Here is a 23528-nt window from a genome sequence, read left to right as displayed (position 1 = left end):
AAGGAATAGTGCATCGGAAAGGAGATACTTGTATCCCATTATAAATCCTGTCGTTTCCATAGAAACGTTACTCCATTTAGTAGGAGAACACACAGAACCCATAGTATTTCATAGGCCCGCAATTTCTGTGTTAATTCGTCACCGTGAGGGAGCGAGGGATGCAGTAAAGAAGGAATAGTGCATCGGAAAGGAGATACTCGTATCCCACAAGAATGTGCTGTCGTTTACATAGAAACGTTACTCGATTTAGAAGTCATAGAACACATAAAATTTAATAGCGACGCTATTTCTGTGTTAATTCGTCAATGTGAGGGAGCGAGGGATGCAGTAAAGAAATAATAGTGCATCGGAAAGGAGAAACTCGTAACCCAAAAGAAAATCCTGTCGTTTCCATAGAAACGTTACTCCATTTAGAAGGAGAACACATAGAACCCATAGTATTTCTTAGCCCCGCAATTTCTGTGTTAATTCGTCAACGTGAGGGAGCGATGATTGCAGTTGAGAAGGAATACTGCATCGGAAAGGAGATAGTCGAATCACAAATGAAAATCCGGTCGTTTCCATAGAAACGTTATTCGATTTAGAAGGAGAAGTCATAGAACCCATAGTATTTCATAGCAACGGAATTTCTGTGTTAATTCGGCAATGTCAGGGAGCGAGGGATGCAGTAAAGAAGGAATAGGGCATCGGAAAGGAGATACTCGTATCCCAAAAGAAAATCCTGTCATTCCTATAGAAACGTTACTCGATTTAGAAGGAGTTGCCATCGATCCCATAATAATTTTTGGCGACGCAATTTCTGTGTTAATTCGTCAATTCGAGGGAGCGTGGGATGCAGTAAAGAAGGAATAGTGCATCGTAAAGGAGATACTCGTATCCCAAAAGAAAATCCTGTTATTTCCATAGAAACGTTACTCGATTTAGAAGTTGAAGTCATAGAACCCATAGTATTTCATAGCCCCGCAATTTCTGTGTTAATTCGTCAAAGTGAGGGAGCGAGGAATGCTGTTAAGATGGAATAGCGCATCGGAAAGGAGATAGTCGAATCCCAAAAGAAAATCCTGTCGTTTCCATAGAAACGTTATTCGATTTAGAAGGAGAAGTCATAGAACCCATTGTATTTCATAGCGACGGAATTTCTTTGTTAATTCGTCAATGTCAGGGAGCGAGGGATGCAGTAGAGAAGGAATAGTGCATCGGAAAGGAGATACTCGTATCCAAAAGAAAATCCTCTCGTTTCCATAGAATCGTTATTCGATTTAGAAGGAAAAGTCATAGAACCCATAGTTTTTCATAGCGACGTAATTTCTGTGTTAATTCGTCAATGTGTGGGAGCGAGGGATGCAGTAAAGAAGGAATAGTGCATCGGAAAGGAGATATTCATATCCCAAAAGACAGTCCTGTGGTTTCCAATGATACGTTAGTCGATTGAGAAGGAGATGTCATAGAACTCATAATATATCATAGCGACGCCATTTCTGTGTAAATTCGGAATGTGAGGGAGAGCGGGAGGCAGTAACGAAGGAATAGTGCATCGGAAAGGAGATAGTCGTATCCCAAAAGAAAATGCTGTCGTTTACATAGAAACGTTACTCGATTTAAAGGAGAAGTCATAGAACACATAGTATTTCATAGCGACGCCATTTCTGTGTTAATTCCTCAATGTGAGGGAGCGGGGGATGCTGTAAAGAGAGAATAGTGCATCGGAAAGGAGATACTCGTATCCCATTAGAAAATCCTGTTGTTTCCATAGAAACGTTACTCCATTTAGAAGGAGAACACCAAGAACCCATTATATTTCATAGCCCCGCAATTTCTGTGTTAATTCGTCAACGTGAGGGAGCGAGGGATGCAGTAAAGAAAGAATAGTGCATCGGAAAGGAGATAGTCGTATCCCAAAAGAAAATCCTGTCGTTTCCATAGAAACGTTATTCGATTTAGAAGGCGAAGTCATAGAACACATAGCATTTCATTGCGACGCCATTTCTGTGTTAATTCGACAATGTAACGGAGCGAGGGATGCAGTAAAGTAGGAATAGTGCATCGGAAAGGAGATACTCGTATCCCAAAAGAAAATCCTGTCATTTCCATAGAAACGTTACTCGATTTAGAAGGAGATGTCATAGAACCCATAGTATTTCATAGCCCCGCAATTTCTGTGTTATTTCGTCAACGTGAGGGAGCGAGGGATGCAGTAAAGAAGGAATAGTGCATCGGAAAGGAGATACACGTATCCCAAAAGAAAATCCTGTCATTTCCATAGAAACGATACTTGATTTAGAAGGAGAAGTTATAGAACACATAGCTTTTTATAGCCCCGCAATTTCTGTGTTAATTCGTCAACGTGAGGGAGCGAGGGATGCAGTAAAGAGGGAATATTGCATCGGAAAGGAGATAGTCGTATCCCAAAAGAAAATCCTGTCGTTTCCATAGAAACGTTATTCGATTTAGAAGGCGAAGTCATAGAACACATAGTATTTCATTGCGACGCCATTTCTGTGTTAATTCGACAATGTAACGGAGCGAGGGATGCAGTAAAGTAGGAATAGTGCATCGGGAAGGAGATACTCGTATCCCAAAAGAAAATCCTGTCATTTCCATAGAAACGTTACTCGATTTAGAAGGAGATGTCATAGAACCCATAGTATTTCATAGCCCCGCAATTTCTGTGTTAATTCGTCAACGTGAGGGAGCGAGGGATGCAGTAAAGAAGGAATAGTGCATCGGAAAGGAGATACACGTATCCCAAAAGAAAATCCTGTCATTTCCATAGAAACGTTACTTGATTTAGAAGGAGAAGTTATAGAACCCATAGCTTTTTATAGCCCCGCAATTTCTGTGTTAATTCGTCAACGTGAGGGAGCGAGGGATGCAGTAAAGAAGGAATATTGCATCGGAAAGGAGATAGTCGTATCCCAAAAGAAAATCCTGTCGTTTCCATAGATACGTTATTCGATTTAGAACGAGAAGTCATAGAACCGATAGTTTTTCATAGCGACGTAATTTCTGTGTTAATTCGTCAATGTGAGGGAGCGAGGGATGCAGTAAAGAAGGAATAGTGCATGGGAAAGTAGATACTCATATCCCAAAGGAAAGTCCTGTGGTTTCCATAGAAACGTTAGTCGATTTAGAAGGAGATGTCATAGAACACATAGTATTTCATAGCGACACTATTTCTGTGTTAATTCGTCAATGTGAGAAAGCGAGCGATGCAGTTAAGAAGGAATAGTGCATCGGAAGGAGATAGTCGCATCCCAAATGAAAATCCTGTCGTTTCCATAGAAACGTTACTTGATTTAGAAGGAGAAGTCATAGAACTCATTGTATTTCATAGCGACGCAATCTGTGTGGTTATTCGTCAATGTGAGGGAGCGAGGGATGCAGTAAAGAAGGAATAGTGCATCGGAGAGGAGATACTTGTGTCCCATTAGAAAATCCTGTCGTTTCGAACAGAAACGTAACTGCATTTAGAAGGAGAACACACAGAACCCATAGTATTTCATAGGCCCGCAATTTCTGTGTTAATTCGTCACCGTGAGGGAGCGAGGGGTGCAGTAAAGAAGGAATAGTGCATCGGAAAGGAGATACTCGTATCCCAAAAGAAAATCGTGTCATTTCCATAGAAACGTCTCTCGATTTAGATCGAGAAGTCATAGAACCCATAGTATTTCATAGCGACGACATTTCTGTGTTAATTCGTCAATGTGTGGGAGCGAGTGATGCTGTAAAACAGGAATAGTTCATCGGAAAGGAGATACTTGTATCCGATTAGAAAATCCTGCCGTTTCCATAGAAACGTTACTCCATATAGAAGGAGAACACACAGAACCCATAGTATTTCATAGGCCCGCAATTTCTGTGTTAATTCGTCACCGTGAGGGAGCGAGGGATGCAGTAAAGAAGGAATAGTGCATCGGAACGGATATACTCGTTTCCCAATTGAAAATCCTGTCGTTTCCATGGAAACGTTACTCGATTTAGAAGGAGACGTCATAGAACACATAGTATTTCATAGTGACGTAATTTCTGTGTTAATTCGTCAATGTGAGGGAGCGAGGGATGCAGTGAAGAAGGAATAGTGCATCGGAAAGGAGGTACTCGTATCCCATAAGAAAGTGCTGTCGTTTACATAGAAACGTTACTCGATTTAGAAGTCATAGAACACATAGAATATCATAGCGACGCAATTTCTGTGTTTATTCGTCAATGTGAGGGAGCGAGGGATGCAGTAGAGAAATAATAGTACATCGGAAATGGAGATACTCGTATCCCGAAAGCAAATCCTGTCATTCCCATAGAAACGTTACTCGATTAAAAGAGTTGCCATCGATCCCATAATATTTCTTAGCGACGCAATTTCTACGTTAATTCGTCAATGTAAGGGAGCGAGCGATGTAGTTAAGAAAGAACAGTGCATCGGAAAGGAGGTAGTCGTATCCAAATGAAAATCCTGTCGCTTCCATAGAATCGTTACTTGATTTGGAAGGAGAAGTCATAGAACACATAGTATTTCATAGCGACGCAATTTCTGTGTTAATTCGTCAATGTGAGGGACCGAGGGATGCAGTAACGAAGGAATAGTGCATCGGAAAGGAGATACTCGTATCCCAAAAGAAAATCCTATTGTCTCCATAGAAACGTTATTCGATTTAGAAGGAGAAGTCATAGAACCCATAGCATTTCATAGCGACGTAATTTCTGTGTTACTTCGTCTACGTCAGCGAACGAGGGATGCAGAAAAGAAGGATTAGTGCATCGGAAAAGAGATACTCGTATCCCAAAAGAAAGTCCTGTGGTTTCCATAGATACGATAGTCGATTTAGAAGGAGATGTCATAGAACACATAATATTTCATAGCGACGCAATTTCTCTCATAATTCGTCAATGTGAGGGAGCGAGCGATGCAGTTAAGAAGGAATAGTACATCGGAAAGGAGATACTCGTATCCCGAAAGAAAATCCTGTCGTTTCCATGGAAACGTTACTCGATTTAGAAGGAGACATCATAGAACAAATATTATTTCATAGCGACGTAATTTCTGTGTTAATTCGTCAATGTGAGGGAGCGAGGGATGCAGTAAAGAAGAAATAGTGCATCAGAAAGGAGATATTCGTATCCCATAAGAAAGTGCTGTCGTTTACATAGAAACGTTACTCGATTTAGAAGTCATAGAACACATAGAATTTCATAGCGACGCAATTTCTGTGATAATTCGTCAATGTGAGGAAGCGAGGGATGCAGGAAAGAAATAATAGTGCATCGGAAAGGAGATACTCGTAACCCAAAAGAAAATCCTGTCGTTTCCATAGAAACGATACTCCATTTAGAAGGAGAACACATAGAACCCATACTATTTCTTAGCCAAGCAATTTCTTTGTTAATTCGTCAACGTGAGGTAGCGAGGATTGCAGTTAAGAAGGAATAGTGCATCGGAATGGAGATAATCGAATCACAAAAGAAAATCCTTTCGGTTCAATAGAAACGTTATTCGATTTAGAAGGAGAAGTCATAGAACACATAGTATTTCATAGCAACGGTATTTCTGTGTTAGTTCGTCAATGTCAGGGAGCGAGGGATGCAGTCAAGAAGGAATAGTGCATCGGAAAGGAGATACTCGTATCCCAAAGTAAATCCTGTCATTCCTATAGAAACGTTACTCGTTTTAGAAGGAGATGCCATCGATCCCATAATATTTTTTAGCGACGCAAATTCTGTGTTAATTCGTCAACTCGAGGGAGCGAGGGATGTAGTAAAGAAGGAATAGTGCATCGGAAAGGAGATACTCGTATCCCATAAGAAAATGCTGTCGTTTGCATAGAAACGTTACTCGATTTAGAAGGAGAAGTCATAGAACCCATGGTATTTCATAGCGACGCCATTTCTGTCTTAATTCGTCAATGTGAGTGAGCGAGGGATGCTGTAAAGAAGGAATAGCTCATCGGAAAGGAGATACTTGTAACCCATTAGAAAAACCTTTCGTTTCCATAGAAACGTTACTCCATTTAGAAGGAGAACACACAGAACCCATAGTATTTCATAGGCCCGCAATTTCTGTGTTAATTCGTCACCGTGAGCGAGCGAGGGATGCAGTAAACAAGGAATAGTGCATCGGAAAGGAGATACTCGTATCCCAAAAGAAAGTCCTGTGGTTTCCATCGAATTATTAGTCGATTTAGAAGGAGATGTCATAGAACACATAATATTTCATGGCGACGCAATTCTATGTTAATTCCTCAATGTAAGGGAGAGAGCGATGCAGTTAAGAAAGAATAGTGCATCGGAAAGGAGGTAGTCGTATCCCAAATGAAAATCCTGTCGTTTCCATAGAAACGTTACTTGATTTAGAAGGAGAAGTCATAGAACACATAGTATTTCATAGCGACGCAATTTCTGTGTTTATTCGTCAATGTGAGGGAGCGAGGGATGCAGTAAAGAAGGAATAGTGCATCGGAAAGGAGATACTCGTATCCCAAAAGAAAATCCTGTTGTTTCCATAGAAACGTTGTTCGATTTAGACGGAGAAGTCATAGAACCTATAGCATTTAATAGCGACGTAATTTCTGTGTTAATTCGTCAACGTCAGCGAACGAGGGATGCAGAAAACAAGGAATAGTGCATCGGAAAGGAGATACTCGTATCCCAAAAGAAAGTCCTGTGGTTTCCATAGATACGATAGTCGATTTAGAAGGAGATGTCATAGAACACATAATATTTCATAGCGACGCAATTTCTGTCATAATTCGTCAATGTGAGGAAGCGTGCGATGCAGTTAAGAAGGAATAGTACATCGGAAAGGAGATACTCGTATCCCGAAAGAAAATCGTGTCGTATCCACGGAAACGTTACCCGATTTAGAAGGAGACGTCATAGAACACATAGTATTTCATAGCGACGTAATTTCTGTGTTAATTCGTCAATGTGAAGGAGCGAGGGATGCAGTAAAGAAGGAATAGTGCATCGGAAAGGAGATACTCGTATCCCATAAGAAAGTGCTGTCGTTTACATAGAAACGTTACGCGATTTAGAAGTCATAGAACACATAGAATTTCATAGCGACGCAATTTCTGTGTTTATTCGTCAATGTGAGGGAGCGAGGGATGCAGTAAAGAAATATTAGTACATAGGAAAGGAGATACTCGTATCCCGAAAGCAAATCCTGTCATTCCCATAGAAACGTTGCTCGATTAAAAGGAGTTCCCATCGATCCCATAATATTTCTTAGCGACGCAATTTCTACGTTAATTCGTCAATGTGAGGTAGCTAGGGATGCAGTAAAGGAGCAATAGTGCATCGGAAATGAGATACTCGTATCCCAATAGAAAATCCTGTCGTTTACATAGAAACGTTACTCGATTTAGAAGTTGAAGTCATAGAACCCATAGTATTTCATAGCCCCGCAATTTCTGTGTTAATGTGTCAAAGTGAGGGAGCGAGGGATGCAGTTAAGAAGGAATATTGCTTCGGAAAGGAGATAGTCGAATCCCAAAAGTAAATACTGTCGTTTCCATAGAAACGTTATTCGATCTAGATGGAGAAGTCATAGAACCAATAGAATTTCATAGTGACATAATTTCTGGTTTAATTCGTCTATGTGAGGGAGCGAGCGATGCAGATAAGAAAGAATAGTGCATCGGAAAGGAGGTAGTCAGATCCCAAATGAAAATCCTGTCGTTTCCATTGAGTCGTTACTTGATTTAGAAGGAGAAGTCATAGATCACATAGCATTTCATAGCGACGCAATTTCTGTGTTAATTCGTCAATGTGAGGGATCGAGGGATGCAGTAAAGAAGGAATAGTGCATTGGAAAGGAGATACTCGAATCCCAAAATAAAGTCCTGTTGTTTCCACAGAAACGTTATTCGATTTAGAAGGAGAAGTCATAGAACCCATAGCATTTCATAGCGACGTAATTTCTGTGTTAATTCGTCAACGTCAGCGAACGAGGGATGCAGTAAAGAAGGGCTGGTGCATCGGAAAGGAGATACTCGTATCCCAAAAGAAAGTCCTGTGGTTTCCATAGATACGATAGTCGATTTAGAAGGAGATGTCAGAGAACACATAATATATCATAGCGACGCAATTTCTATGTTAATTCGTCAATGTAAGGGAGCGAGCGATGCAGTTAAGAAAGAATAGTGCATCGGAGAAGAGGTAGTCGTATCCCAAATGAAAATCCTGTCGTTTCCATAGAAACGTTACTTGATTTAGAAGGAGAAGTCATAGAACACATAGTATTTCATAGCGACGTAATTTGTTTGTTAATTCGTCATTGTGAGGGAGCGAGGGATGCAGTAAAGAAGGAATAGTGCATCGGAAAGGAGATACTCGTATCCCATAAGAAAGTGCTGTCGTTTACATAGAAACGTTACTCGATTTAGAAGGAGAAGTCATAGAACACATAGTATTTCATAGCTACGCAATTTCTGTGTTAATTCGGCAATGTGAGGGAGCGAGGGATGCAGTAAAGAAGGAATAGTGCATCGGAAAGGAGATACTTGTATCCTATTAGAAAATCCTGTCGTTTCCATAGAAACGTTACTCCATTTAGTAGGAGAACACACAGAAACCATAGTATTTCATAGGCCCGCAATTTCTGTGTTAATTCGTCACCGTGAGGGAGCGAGGGATGCAGTAAAGAAGGAATAGTGCATCGGAAAGGAGATACTCGTATCCCATAAGAAAGTGCTGTCGTTTACATAGAAACGTTACTCGATTTAGAAGTCATAGAACACATAGAATTTAATAGCGACGCTATTTCTGTGTTAATTCGTCAATGTGAGGGAGCGAGGGATGCAGTAAAGAAATAATAGTGCATCGGAAAGGAGAAACTCGTAACCCAAAATAAAATCCTGTCGTTTCCATAGAAACGTTACTCCATTTAGAAGGAGAACACATAGAACCCATAGTATTCCTTAGCCCCGCAATATCTGTGTTAATTCGTCAACGTGAGGGAGCGAGGATTGCAGTTAAGAAGGAATACTGCATCGGAAAGGAGATAGTCGAATCACAAATGAAAATCCTGTCGTTTCCATAGAAACATTACTCGATTTAGATGGAGAAGTCATAGAACCAATAGTATTTCATAGCAACGGAATTTCTGTGTTAATTCGTCAATGTCAGGGAGCGAGGGATGCAGTAAAGAAGGAATAGTGCATCGGAAAGGAGATACTCGTATCCCAAAAGAAAATCCTGTCATATCCATAGAAACGTTACTCGATTTAGAAGTTGAAGTCATAGAACCCATAGTATTTCATAGCCCCGCAAATTCTGTGTTAATTCGTCAAAGTGAGGGAGCGAGGGATGCAGTTAAGAAGGAATATTGCATCGGAAAGGAGGTAGTCGAATCCCAAAAGAAATTACTGTCGTTTCCATAGAAACGTTATTCGATTTAAATGGAGAAGTCATAGAACTTATAGTATTTCATAGCTACGTAATTTCTGTATTAATTCGTCAATGTGAGGGAGCGAGCGATGCAGTTAAGAAAGAATAGTGCATCGGAAAGGAGGTAGTCGTATCCCAAAAGAAAATCCTGTCGTTTCCATAGAAAGGTTACTCATTTAGAAGGAGAACACATAGAACCCATAGTATTTCTTAGCCCCGCAATTTCTGTGTTAATTCGTCAACGTGAGGGGAGCGAGGAATGCTGTTATGATGGAATAGTGAATCGGAAAGGAGATACTCGTATCCATAAGAAAATGCTGTCGTTTACATAGAAACGTTACTCGATTTAAAGGAGAAGTCATAGAACACATAGTATTTCATAGCGACGCCATTTCTGTGTTAATTCGTCAAAATGAGGGAGCGAGGGATGCAGTAAAGAAGGAATAGTGCACCGGAAAGGAGATAGTCGTATCCCAAAAGAAAATCCTGTCGTTTCCATAGAAACGTTATTCGATTTAGAAGGAGAAGTCATAGAACCCATTGTATTTCATAGCGACGGAATTTCTTTGTTAATTCGTCATTGTCAGGGAGCGAGGGATGCAGTAAAGAATGAATAGTGCAACGGAAAGGAGATACTCGTATCCCAAAAGAAAATCCAGTAATTCCTACAGAAACGTTAATCGATTTAGAAGGAGTTGCAATCGATCCCATAATACTTTTTAGCGACGCAATTTCTGTGTTAATATCGTCAATTCCAGGGAGCGAGGGATGCAGTAAAGAAAGAATAATGCATCCGAAAGGAGATACTCGTATCCCATAAGAAAATGCTGTCGTTTACATAGAAACGTTACTCGATTTAAAGGAGAAGTCATAGAACACATAGTATTTCATAGCGACGCCATTTCTGTGTTAATTCGTCAAAATGAGGGAGCCAGGGATGCAGTAAAGAAGGAATAGTGCACCGGAAAGGAGATAGTCGTATCCCAAAAGAAAATCCTGTCGTTTCCATAGAAACGTTATTCGATTTAGAAGGAGAAGTCATAGAACACATAGTATTTCATTGCGACGCCATTTCTGTGTAAATTCGACAATGTGAGGGAGAGCGGGAGGCAGTAACAAAGGAATAGTGCATCGGAAAGGAGATACACGTATCCCAAAAGAAAATCCTGTCATTTCCATAGAAACGTTACTCGATTTAGAAGTAGAAGTTATAGAGCCATAGCTTTTTATAGCCCCGCAATTTCTGTGTTAATTCGTCAACGTGAGGGAGCGAGGGATGCAGTAAAGAAGGAATAGTGCATCGGAAAGGAGATACTCGTTTCCCAATTGAAAATCCTGTCGTTTCCATGGAAACGTTACTCGATTTAGAAGGAGACGTCATAGAATACATAGTATTTCATAGCGATGTAATTTCTTTGTAAATTCGTCAATGTGAGGGAGCGAGGGATGCAGTAAAGAAGGAATAGTGCATCGAAAAGGAGATACTCGTATCCCATAAGAAAATGCTGTCGTTTACATACAAACGTTACTCGATTTAGAAGGAGAAGTCATAGAACACATAGAATTTCATAGTCCCGCAATTTCTGTGTCAATTCGTCAACGTGAGGGAGCGACGATTGCAGTTGGGAAGGAGTAGTGCATCGGAAAGGAGATAGTAGAATCCCAAACGAAAACCCTGTCGTTTCCATAGAAACGTTATTCGATTCAGAAGGAAAAGTCATAGAACCCATAGTCTTTCATAGCGACGGAATTTCTTTGTTAATTCGTCAATGTCAGGGAGCGAGGGATGCAGTAATGAAGGAATAATGCATCGGAAAGGAGATACTCGTATCAAAAAAGAAAATCCTGTTATTCCCATAGAAACGTTACTCGATATAGAAGGAGTTGCCATCGATCTCATAATATATCTTAGAGACGCAATTTCTGTGTTAATTCGTCAATTCGAGGGATCGAGGGTTGCAGTAAAGAAGGAATAGTGCATCGGAAAGGAGATACTCGTATCCCATAAGAAAATGCTGTCGTTTCATAGAAACGTTACTCGATTTAGAAGGAGAAGTCATAGAACACATAGTATTTCATAGCGACCCCATTTCTGTGTTCATTCGTCAATGTCAGGGAGCGAGGGATGCAGTAAAGAAGGAATAGTGCATCGGAAAGGAGATACTCGTATCCCATAAGAAAATGCTGTCGTTTACATAGAAACGTTACTCGATTTAGAAGGAGAAGTCATAGAACACATAGTATTTCATAGCGACGGAATTTCTGTGTTAATTCGTCAAAGTCAGGGAGCGAGGGATGCAGTAAAGGAGGAATAGTGCATCGGAAAGGAGATATTCGTATCCCAAAAGAAAATACTGTCGTTTCCATTGAATCGTTATTCGTTTTAGAAGGAGAAGTCATAGAACCCATAGTATTTCATAGCGACGGAATTTCTGTGTTAATTCGTCAAAGTCAGGGAGCAAGGGATGCAGTAAAGAAGGAATAGTGCATCGGAAAGAAGATATTCGTATCCCAAAAGAAAATCCTGCCATTCCCATAGAAATGTTACTCGATTTAGAAGGAGTTGCCATCGATCCCATAATATTTCTTAGCGACGCAATTTCTGTGTTAATTCGTCAAATCGAGGGAGCGAGGGATGCAGTAAAGAAGGAATAGTGCATCGGAAAGGAGAATCTCGTATCCCATAAGAAAATGCTGTCGTTTACATAGAAACGTTACTCGATTTAGAAGGAGAAGTCATAGAACACATAGTATTTCGTAGCGACGCCATTTCTGTGTTAATTCGTCAAAGTGAGGGAGCGAGGGATGCATAAAGAAGGAATAGTGCATCGGAAAGGAGATACTCGTTCCCCAAATGAAAATCGTGTCGTTTCCTTGGAAACGTTAGTCGATTTAGAAGGAGAAGTCATAGAACACATAGTATTTCATAGCGACAAAATATGTGTGTTATGTCGTCAATGATAGGTAGCGAGGGATGCAGTAAAGAAGGAATAGTGCATCGGATAGGATATACCCGTATCCCAAAAGAAAATCGTATCGTTTCCATTGAAACGTAACTCGATTTAGAAGGAGATGTCATAGAACCCATAGTATTTCGTAGCACCCAATTTCTGCGATAATTCATCGACGTGAGGGAGCGAGGGATGCAGTAAAGAAGGAATGGTGCATCGGAAAGGAGATAGACGTATCACAAAATAAAATCCTGTCGTTTCCATAGAAACGTTATTCGATTTAGAAGGAGAAGTCATTGAACCCATAGTATTTCATAGCGATGTAATTTCTGTGTTAATTCGTCAATGTGATGTAGCGAGGGATGCAGTAAAGAAGGAATAGTGCATCGGAAAGGAGATACTCGTATGCCAAAATAAAGTCCTGTGGTCTCCACAGAAACGATAGTCGATTTAGAAGGAGATGTCATAGAACACATAATATTTCATAGCGACGCAATTTTTGTGTTAATTCGTCAATGTGAGGGAGCGAGGGATGCAGTAAAGCAGGAATAGTGCATCGAAAAGGAGACTCTCGTATCCCAAAAGAAAATTTTGTCGTTTCCATAGAAACGTTACTCCATTTAGAAGGAGAACACATAGAACCCATAGTATTTCTTAGCCCCGCAATTTCTGTGTTAATTCCTCAACGTAAGGGATCGAGTAATGCAGTATAGAAGGAATAGTGCATCGGAAAGGAGATAGTCGTATCCCAAACGAAAATCCTGTCGTTTCCATAGAGACGTTACTCCATTTAGAAGGAGAACACATAGAACCCATAGTATTTCTTAGCCCCGCAATTTCTGTGTTAATTCGTCTACGTGAGGGAGCGAGGAATGCAGTTAAGAAGGAATATTGCATCGGAAAGGAGATAGTCGAATCCCAAAAGAAAATCCTGTTGTTTCCATAGAGACGTTATTCGTTTCAGATGGAGAAGTCATAGAACCCATAGTATTTCATAGCGACGTAATTTCTGTGTTAATTCGTCAATGTGAGGGAGCGAGGGATGCAGCAAAGAAGGAATAGTACATCGGAAAGGAGATACTCGTATCCCAAAAGAAAATCCTGTCATTTCCATAGAAACGTTACTCGATTTAGAAGTTGAAGTCATAGAACCCATAGTATTTCATAGAACCGAAATTTCTGTTTTAATTCGTCAATGTCAGGGAGCGAGGGATGCAGTAAAGAAGGAATAGTGCATCGGAAAGGAGATACTCGTATCCCGAAAGCAAATCCTGTCATTCCCATAGAAACGTTACTCGATTAAAAGGAGTTGCCATCGATCCCATAATATTTTTTAGCGACGCAATTTCTGTGTTAATTCGTCAATTCGAGGGAGCGAGGGATGCAGTAAAGAAGGAATAGTGCATCGGAAAGGAGATACACGTATCCCAAAAGAAAGTGCTGTCGTTTACATAGAAACGTTGCTCGATTTAGAAGGAGATGTCATAGAACACATAGTAACTCATAGCGACGCCATTTCTGTGTTAATTCGACAATGTGAGGGAGCGAGGGATGCAGTAAAGAAGGAATAGTGCATCGGAAAGGAGACACTCGTATCCCAAAAGAAAATCCTGTCATTTCCATAGAAACGTTACTCGACTTAGAAGTTGAAGTCATAGAACCCATAGTATTTCATAGCCCCGCAACTTCTGTGTTAATTTGTCAAAGTGAGGGAGCGAGGGATGCAGTTAAGAAGGAATATTGCATCGGAAAGGAGATAGTCGAATCCCAAAAGTAAATACTGTCGTTTCCATAGAAACGTTATTCGATTTAGATGGAGAAGTCATGGAACCAATAGTATTTCATAGTGACGTAATTTCTGGTTTAATTCGTCAATGTGAGGGAGCGAGAGATGCAGATAAGAAAGAATAGTGCATCGGAAAGGAGATACTCGTATCCCAAAAGAAAATCCTGTCGTTTCCATAGAAACGTCACTCGATTTAGAAGGAGACGTCATGGAACACATAGTATTTCATAGCGACGAAATTTATGTGTTAATTCGTCAATGTGAGGGAGCGAGGGATGCAGTAAAGAAGGAATAGTGCATCGGAAAGGAGATACTCGTATCCCAATAGAAAGTGCTGTCGTTTACATAGAAACGTTACTCGATTTAGAAGGAGAAGTCATAGAACACATAGTATTTCATAGCTACACAATTTCTGTGTTAATTCGTCAATGTGAGGGAGCGACGATTGCAGTTGGGAAGGAGTAGTGCATCGGAAAGGAGATAATCGAATCCCAAAAGAAAATCCTGTCGTTTCAATAGAAACGTTATTCGATTTAGAAGGAGAAGTCACAGAACCCATAGTCTTTCATAGCGACGGAATTTCTTTGTTAATTCGTCAATGTCAGGGAGCGAGGGATGCAGTAAAGAAGGAGTAGTGCATCGGAAAGGAGATACTCGTATCCCAAAAGAAAGTCCTGTCATTCCCATAGAAACGTTACTCGATTTAGAAGGAGAAGTCATAGAACACATAGTAGTTGATAGCGACTCCATTTCTGTGTTAATTCGTCAATGTCAGGGAGCGAGGGATGCAGTAAAGAAGGAATAGTGCATCGGAAAGGAGATACCCGTATCCCAAAGGATAATCCTGTCATTCCCATAGAAACGTTACTCGATTTAGAAGGAGTTGTCATCTATCTCATAATATTTCTTTGCGACGCCATTTCTGTGTTAATTCGTCAATTCGAGGGAGCGAGGGATGCAGTAAAGAAGGAATACTGCATCGGAAAGGAGATACTCGTATCCCATAAGAAAATGCTGTCGTTTACATAGAAACGTTACTCGATTTAGAAGGAGAAGTCATAGAACCTATAGTATTTCATAGCCCCGCAATTTCTGTGTTAATTCGTCAACGTGAGGGAGCGAGGGATGCAGTAAAGAAGGAATAGGGCATCGGAAAGGAGATAGTCGTATCCCACAAGAAAATCCTCTCGTTTCCATAGAATCGTTATTCGATTTAGAAGGAAAAGTCATAGAACCCATAGTTCTTCATAGCGACGTAATTTCTGTGTTAACTCGTCAATGTGTGGGAGCGAGGGATGCAGCAAAGAAGGAATAGTGCATCGGAAAGGAGATATTCATATCCCAAAAGAAAGTCCTGTGGTTTCCAATGATACGTTAGTCGATTGAGAAGGAGATGTCATAGAACTCATAATATATCATAGCGACGCCATATCTGTGTAAATTCGACAATATGAGGGAGAGCGGGGGGCAGTAACGAAGGAATAGTGCATCGGAAAGGAGATACACGTATCCCAAAAGAAAATCCTGTCATTTCCATAGAAACTTTACTCGATTCAGAAGTAGAAGTTACAGAACCCATAGCTTTTTATAGCCCCGCAATTTCTGTCTTAATTCGTCAACGTGAGGGAGCGAGGGATGCAGTAAAGAAGGAATAGTGCATCGGAAAGGATATAGTTGTATCCCAAAAGAAAATCCTGTCGTTTCCATAGATACGTTATTCGATTTAGAACGAGAAGTCATAGAACCGTTAGTTTTTCATAGCGACGTAATTTCTGTGTTAATTCGTCAATGTGAGGGAGCGAGGGATGCAGTAAAGAAGGAATAGTGCATCGGAAAGTAGATAGTCATATCCCAAAAGAAAGTCCTGTGGTTTCCATAGAAACGTTAGTCGACTTAGAAGGAGATGTCATAGAACACATAGTATTTCATAGCGTCGCTATTTCTGTGTTAATTCGTCAATGTGAGAAAGCGAGCGATGCAGTTAAGAAGGAATAGTGCATCGGAAGGAGATAGTCACATCCCAAATGAAAATCCTGTCGTTTCCATAGAAACGTTACTTGATTTAGAAGGAGAAGTCATAGAACACATAGTATTTCATAGCGACGCAATCTCTGTGGTTATTCGTCAATGTGAGGGAGCGGGGGATGCCGTAAAGAAGGAATAGTGCATCGGAGAGGAGATACTTGTATCCCACTAGAAAATCCTTTCGTTTCGAACAGAAACGTAACTCCATTTAGAAGGAGAACACACAGAACCCATAATATTTAATAGGCCCGCAATTTCTGTGTTAATTCGTCACCGTGAGGGAGTGAGGGATGCAGTAAAGAAGGAATAGTGCATCGGAAAGGAGATACTCGTATCCCGAATGAAAATCCTGTCATTTCCATAGAAACGTTACTCGATTCAGAACGAGAAGTCATAGAACCCATAGTATTTCATAGCCCCGCAATTTCTGTGTTAATTCGTCACCGTGAGGGAGCGAGGGATGGAGTAAAGAAGGAATAGTGCATCGGAACGGATATACTCGTATCCCAATTGAAAATCCTGTCGCTTCCATGGAAACGTTACTCGATTTAGAAGGAGAAGTCATAGAACACATAGTATTTCATAGCGACTCCATTTCTGTGTTAATTCGTCAATGTCAGGGAGCGAGGGATGCAGTAAAGAAGGAATAGTGCATCGGAAAGAAGATACTCGTATCCCAAAGGATAATCCTGTCATTCCCATAGAAACGTTACTCGATTTAGAAGGAGTTGTCATCTATCTCATAATATTTCTTAGCGACGCCATTTCTGTGTTAATTCGTCAATTCGAGGGAGCGAGGGATGCAGTAAAGAAGGAATACTGCATCGGAAAGGAGATACTCGTATCCCATAAGAAAATGCTGTCGTTTACATAGAAACGTTACTCGATTTAGAAGGAGAAGTCATAGAACACATAGTATTTCATAGCGACGCCATTTCTGTGTTAATTCGACAATGTGAGGGAGCGAGGGATGCATTAAAGAAGGAATAGTGCATCGGAGAGGAGATACTCGTATCCCAAAAGAAAATCCTGTCATTTCCATAGAAACGTTACTCGATTCAGAAGGAGAAGTCATAGAACCCATAGTATTTCATAGCCCCGCAATTTCTGTGTTAAATCGTCAACGTGAGGGAGCGAGGGATGCAGTAAAGAAGGAATAGGGCATCGGAAAGGAGATAGTCGTATCCCACAAGAAAATCCTCTCGTTTCCATAGAATCGTTATTCGATTTAGAAGGAAAAGTCATAGAACCCATAGTTCTTCATAGCGACGTAATTTCTGTGTTAATTCGTCAATGTGTGGGAGCGAGGGATGCAGCAAAGAAGGAATAGTGCATCAGAAAGGAGATATTCATATCCCAAAAGAAAGTCCTGTGGATTCCAATGATACGTTAGTCGATTGAGAAGGAGATGTCATAGAACTCATAATATATCATAGCGACGCCATTTCTATGTAAATTCGACAATATGAGGGAGAGCGGGAGGCAGTAACGAAGGAATAGTGCATCGGAAAGGAGATACACGTATCCCAAAAGAAAAACCTGTAATTTCCATAGAAACGTTACTCGATTTAGAATAGAAGTTATAGAACCCATAGCTTTTTATAGCCCCGCAATGTCTGCGTTAATTCGTCAACGTGAGGGAGCGAGGGATGCAGTAAAGAAGGAATAGTGCATCGGAAAGGATATAGTCGCATCCCAAAAGAAAATCCTGTCGTTTCCATAGATACGTTATTCGATTTAGAACGAGAAGTCATAGAACCGATAGTTTTTCATAGCGACGTAATTTCTGTGTTAATTCGTCAATGTGAGGGAGCGAGGGATGCTGTAAAGAAGGAATAGTGCATCGGAAAGTAGATAGTCATATCCCAAAAGAAAGTCCTGTGGTTTCCATAGAAACGTTAGTCGACTTAGAAGGAGATGTCATAGAACACATAGTATTTCATAGCGTCGCTATTTCTGTGTTAATTCGTCAATGTGAGAAAGCGAGCGATGCAGTTAGGAAGGAGCAGTGCATCGGAAGGAGATAGTCACATCCCAAATGAAAATCCTGTCGTTTCCATAGAAACGTTACTTGATTTAGAAGGAGAAGTCATAGAACACATAGTATTTCATAGCGACGCAATCTCTGTGGTTATTCGTCAATGTGAGGGAGCGAGGGAAGCAGTAAAGAAGGAATAGTGCATCGGATAGGAGGTACTTGTATCCCATTAGAAAATCCTTTCGTTTCGAACAGAAACGTAACTCCATTTAGATGGAGAACACACAGAACCCATAATATTTCATAGGCCCGCAATATCTGTGTTAATTCGTCACCGTGAGGGAGCGAGGGATGCAGTAAACAAGGAATAGTGCATCGGAAAGGAGATACTCGTATCCCAAAAGAAAATCCTGTCATTTCCATAGAAACGTCTCTCGATTTAGAACGAGAAGTCATAGAACCCATAGTATTTCGTAGCGACAACATTTCTGTGTTAATTCGTCAATGTGTGGGAGCGAGGGATGCTGTAAAGAAGGAATAGTTCATCGGAAAGGAGATACTTGTATCCGATTAGAAAATCCTGCCGTTTCCATAGAAACGTTACTCCATATAGAAGGCGAGCAAACAGAACCCATAGTATTTCATAGGCCCGCAATTTCTGTGTTAATTCGTCACCGTGAGGGAGCGAGGGATGCAGTAAAGAATGAATAGTGCATCGGAAAGGAGATACTCGTATCCCAAAAGAAAATCCTGTCATTTCCACAGAAACGTTACTCGATTTAGAAGTTGAAGTTATAGAACCCATAGTATATCATAGCCCCGCAATTCCTGTGTTAAATCGTCAAAGTGAAGGAGCGAGGGATGCAGTACAGGAGGAATAGTGCATCGGAAAGCAGATAGTCGTATCCCAAAAGAAAATCCTATCGTTTCCATAGAGACGTTCCTCCATTTAGAAGGAGAACACATAGAACCCATAGTATTTTTTAGCCCGGCAATTTCTGTGTTAATTCGTCTACGTGAGGGAGCGAGGAATGCAGTTAAGAAGGAATATTGCGTCGGAAAGGAGATAGTCGAATCCCAAAAGAAAATACTGTCGTATCCATAGAAACGTTACTTGATTTAGAAGGGGAAGTCATAGAACACATAGTATTTCTAAGCGACGCTGTTTCTGTGTTAATTCGTCAATGTGAGGGAGCGAGGGATGCAGTAAAGAAGGAATAGTGCATCGGAAAGGAGATACTCGTATCCCAAAAGAAAATCCTGTCGTTACCATAGAAACGTAATTCCATTTAGAAGGAGAACACATAGAACCCATAGTATTTCCTTGCCCCGCAATTTCTGTGGTATTTCCTCAACGTGAGGGAGCGAGGAATGCAGTTAAGAAGGAATAGTGGATCGGAAAGGAGATAGTCGAATCCCAAAAGAAAATCCTGTCGTTTCCATAGAAACGTTATTCGTTTTAGAAGGAGAAGTCATAGAACCCATAGTATTTCATAGCGACGGAATTTCTGTGTTAATTCGTTGAAGTCAGGGAGCAAGGGATGCAGTAAAGAAGAAATAGTGCATCGGAAAGGAGATATTCGTATCCCAAAAGAAAATCCTGCCATTCCCATAGAAACGTTACTCGATTTAGAAGGAGTTGCCATCGATCCCATAATATTTCTTAGCGACGCAATTTCTGTGTTAATTCGTCAATTCGAGGGAGCGAGGGATGCAGTAAAGAAGGAATAGTGCATCGGAAAGGAGAATCTCGTATCCCATAAGAAAATGCTGTCGTTTACATAGAAACGTTACTCGATTTAGAAGGAGAAGTCATAGAACACATAGTATTTCGTAGCGACGCCATTTCTGTGTTAATTCGTCAAAGTGAGGGAGCGAGGGATGCATAAAAAAGGAATAGTGCATCGGAAAGGAGATACTCGTTCCCCACATGAAAATCGTGTCGTTTCCTTGGAAACATTAGTCGATTTAGAAGGAGAAGTCATAGAACACATAGTATTTCATAGCGACACAATATGTGTGTTATCTCGTCAATGTGAGGGATCGAGGAATGCAGTATAGAAGGAATAGTGCATCGGAAAGGAGATAGTCGTATCCCAAAAGAAAATCCTGTCGTTTCCACAGAGACGTTACTCCATTTAGAAGGAGAACACATAGAACCCATAGTATTTCTTTGCCCCCCAATTTCTGTGTTAATTCGTCTACGTGAGGGAGCGAGGAATGCAGTTAAGAAGGAATATTGCGTCGGAAATGAGATAGTCGAATCCCAAAAGAAAATCCTGTCGTTTACATAGAAACGTTACTCGATTTAGAAGGAGAAGTCATAGAACACATAGTATCTCATAGCGACGCCATTTCTGTGTTAATTCGACAATGTGAGGGAGCGAGGGATGCAGTAAAGAAGGAATAGTGCATCGGAAAGGGGATACTCGTATCCCAAAAGAAAATCCTGTCATTTCCATAGAAAAGTTACTCGATTTAGAAGTTGAAGTCATAGAACCTATAGTATTTCATAGCCGCGCAATTTCTGTGTTAATTTGTCAAAGTGAGGGAGCGAGGGATGCAGTTAAGAAGGAATATTGCATCGGAAAAGAGACAGTCGAATCCCAAAAGTAAATACTGTCGTTTCCATAGAAACGTTATTCGATTTAGACAGAGAAGTCATGGAACCAATAGTAATTCATAGTGACGTAATTTCTGGTTTAATTCGTCAATGTGAGGGAGCGAGCGATGCAGATAAGAAAGAATAGTGCATCGGAAAGGAGGTAGTCGTATCCCAAATGAAAATTCTGTCGTTTCCATAGAAACGTTACTTGATTTAGTAGGAGAAGTCATAGAACACATAGCATTTCATAGCGACGCAATTTCTGTGTTAATTCGTCAATGTGAGGGAACGAGGGATGCAGTAAAGAAGGAATAGTGCATTGGAAAGGAGATACTCGAATCCCAAAAGAAAGTCCTGTCGTTTCCATAGATACGATAGTCGATTTAGAAGGAGATGTCAGAGAACACATAATATATCATAGCGACGCAATTACTATGTTAATTCGTCAATGTAAGGGAGCGAGCGATGCACTTAAGAAAGAATAGTGCATCGGAAAAGAGGTAGTCGTATCCCAAATGAAAATCCTGTCGTTTCCATAGAAACGTTACTTGATTTAGAAGGAGAATTCATAGAACACATAGTATTTCATAGCGACGCAATTTCTGTGTTAGTTCGCCAATGTGAGGGAGCGAGGGATGAAGTAAAGAAGGAATTGTGCATCGGAAAGGAGATACTCGTATCCCAAAAGAAAATCCTGTTGTTTCCATAGAAACGTTATTCGATTTAGAAGGAGAAATCATAGAACCCATAGCATTTCATAGCGACGTAATTTCTGTGTTAATTCGTCAACGTCAGAGAACGAGGGATGCAGTAAAGAAGGAATATTGCATCGGAAAGGAGATACTCGTATCCCAAAAGAATGTCGTGTGGTTTCCATAGGTACGATAGTCGATTTAGAAGGAGTTGTCATAGATCACATATTATTTCATAGCGACGCAATTTCTGTGATAATTCGTCAATGTGAGTTAGCGAGCGATGCAGTTAAGAAGGAGTACTACATCGGAAAGGAGATACTCGTATCCCGAAAGAAAATCCTGTCGTTTCCATGGAAACGTTACTCGATTTAGAAGGAGACGTCATAGAACACATAGTATTTCATAGCGACGTAATTTATGTGTTAATTCGTCAATGTGAGGGAGCGAGGGATGCAGTAAAGAAGGAATAGTGCATCGGAACGGAGATACTCGTATCCCGAAAGAAAATCCTGTCGTTTCCATGGAAACGTTACTCGATTTAGAAGGAGACGTCATAGAACACATAGTATTTCATAGCGACGTAATTTATGTGTTAATTCGTCAATGTGAGGGAGCGAGGGATGCAGTAAAGAACGAATAGTGCATCGGAAAGGAGATACTTGTATCCCATTAGAAAATACTGTCGTTTCCATAGAAACGTTACTCCATTTAGTAGGAGAACACACAGAACCCATAGTATTTCATAGGCCCGCAATTTCTGTGATAATTCGTCACCGTGAGGGAGCGAGGGATGCAGTAAAGAAGGAATAGTGCATCGGAAAGGAGATACTCGTATCCCATAAGAAAGTGCTGTCGTTTACATAGAAACGTTACTCGATTTAGAAGTCATAGAACACATAGAATTTAATACCGACGCTATTTCTGTGTTAATTCGACAATGTGACTGAGCGAGGGATGCAGTAAAGAAATAATAGTGCATCGGAAAGGAGAAACTCGTAACCCAAAAGAAAATCCTGTCGTTTCCATAGAAACGTTACTCCATTTCGAAGGAGAACACATAGAACCCATAGTATTTCTTAGCCCCGCAATTTCTGTGTTAATTCCTCAACGTGAGGGAGCGAGGAATGCAGTATAGAAGGAATACTGCATCGGAAAGGAGATAGTCGTATCCCAAAAGAAAATCCGGTCGTTTCCATAGAGACGTTACTCCATTTAGAAGGAGAACACATAGAACCCATAGTATATCTTAGCCCCGCAATTTCTGTGTTAATTCCTCAACGTGAAGGAGCGAGGACTGCAGTTAAGAAGGAATAGTGCATCGGAAAGGAGATAGTCGAATCCCAAAAGAAATCCTGTAGTTTCCATTGAAACGTTATTCGTTTTAGAAGGGGAAGTCATAGAACCCACAGTATTTCATAGCGACGGAATTTCTGGTTAATTCGTCAATGTCAGGGAGCGAAGGATGCAGTAAAGAAGGAATAGTGCATCGAAAAGGACATACTCGTATCAAAAAAAAAAAAAGTCCTGTCATTCCCATAGAAACGTTACTCGATTTAGAAGGAGTTGCCATCGATCTCATAATATTTCTTAGCGACGCAATTTCTGTGTTAATTCGTCAATTCGAGGGAGCGAGGGATGCAGTAAAGAAGGAATAGTGCATCGGAAAGGAGATACTCGTATCCCATAAGAAAATACTGTCGTTTACATAGAAACGTTACTCGATTTAGAAGGAGAAGTCATAGAACACATTGTATTTCATAGCGACGCCATTTCTGTGTTAATTCGTCAATGTCAGGGAGCGAGGGATGCAGTAAAGAAGGAATAGTGCATCGGAAAGAAGATACTCGTATCCCAAAAGAAAATCCTGTCATTCTCATAGAAACGTTACTCGATTTGGAAGGAGTTGTCATCGATCTCATAATATTTCTTAGCGACGCCATTTCTGTGTTAATTCGTCAATTCGAGGGAGCGAGGGATGCAGTAAAGAAGGAATACTGCATCGGAAAGGAGATACTCGTATCATATAAGAAAATGCTGTCGTTTACATAGAAACGTTACTCGATTTAGAAGGAGAAGTCATAGAACACATAGTATTTTATAGCGACGG

The sequence above is a fragment of the Schistocerca piceifrons genome, chromosome 11 (assembly GCF_021461385.2).
Source record: "Schistocerca piceifrons isolate TAMUIC-IGC-003096 chromosome 11, iqSchPice1.1, whole genome shotgun sequence".
NCBI classification, from domain to species: Eukaryota; Metazoa; Arthropoda; class Insecta; order Orthoptera; family Acrididae; genus Schistocerca; species Schistocerca piceifrons.
Note: the sequence above shows the minus strand (reverse complement) of the source record.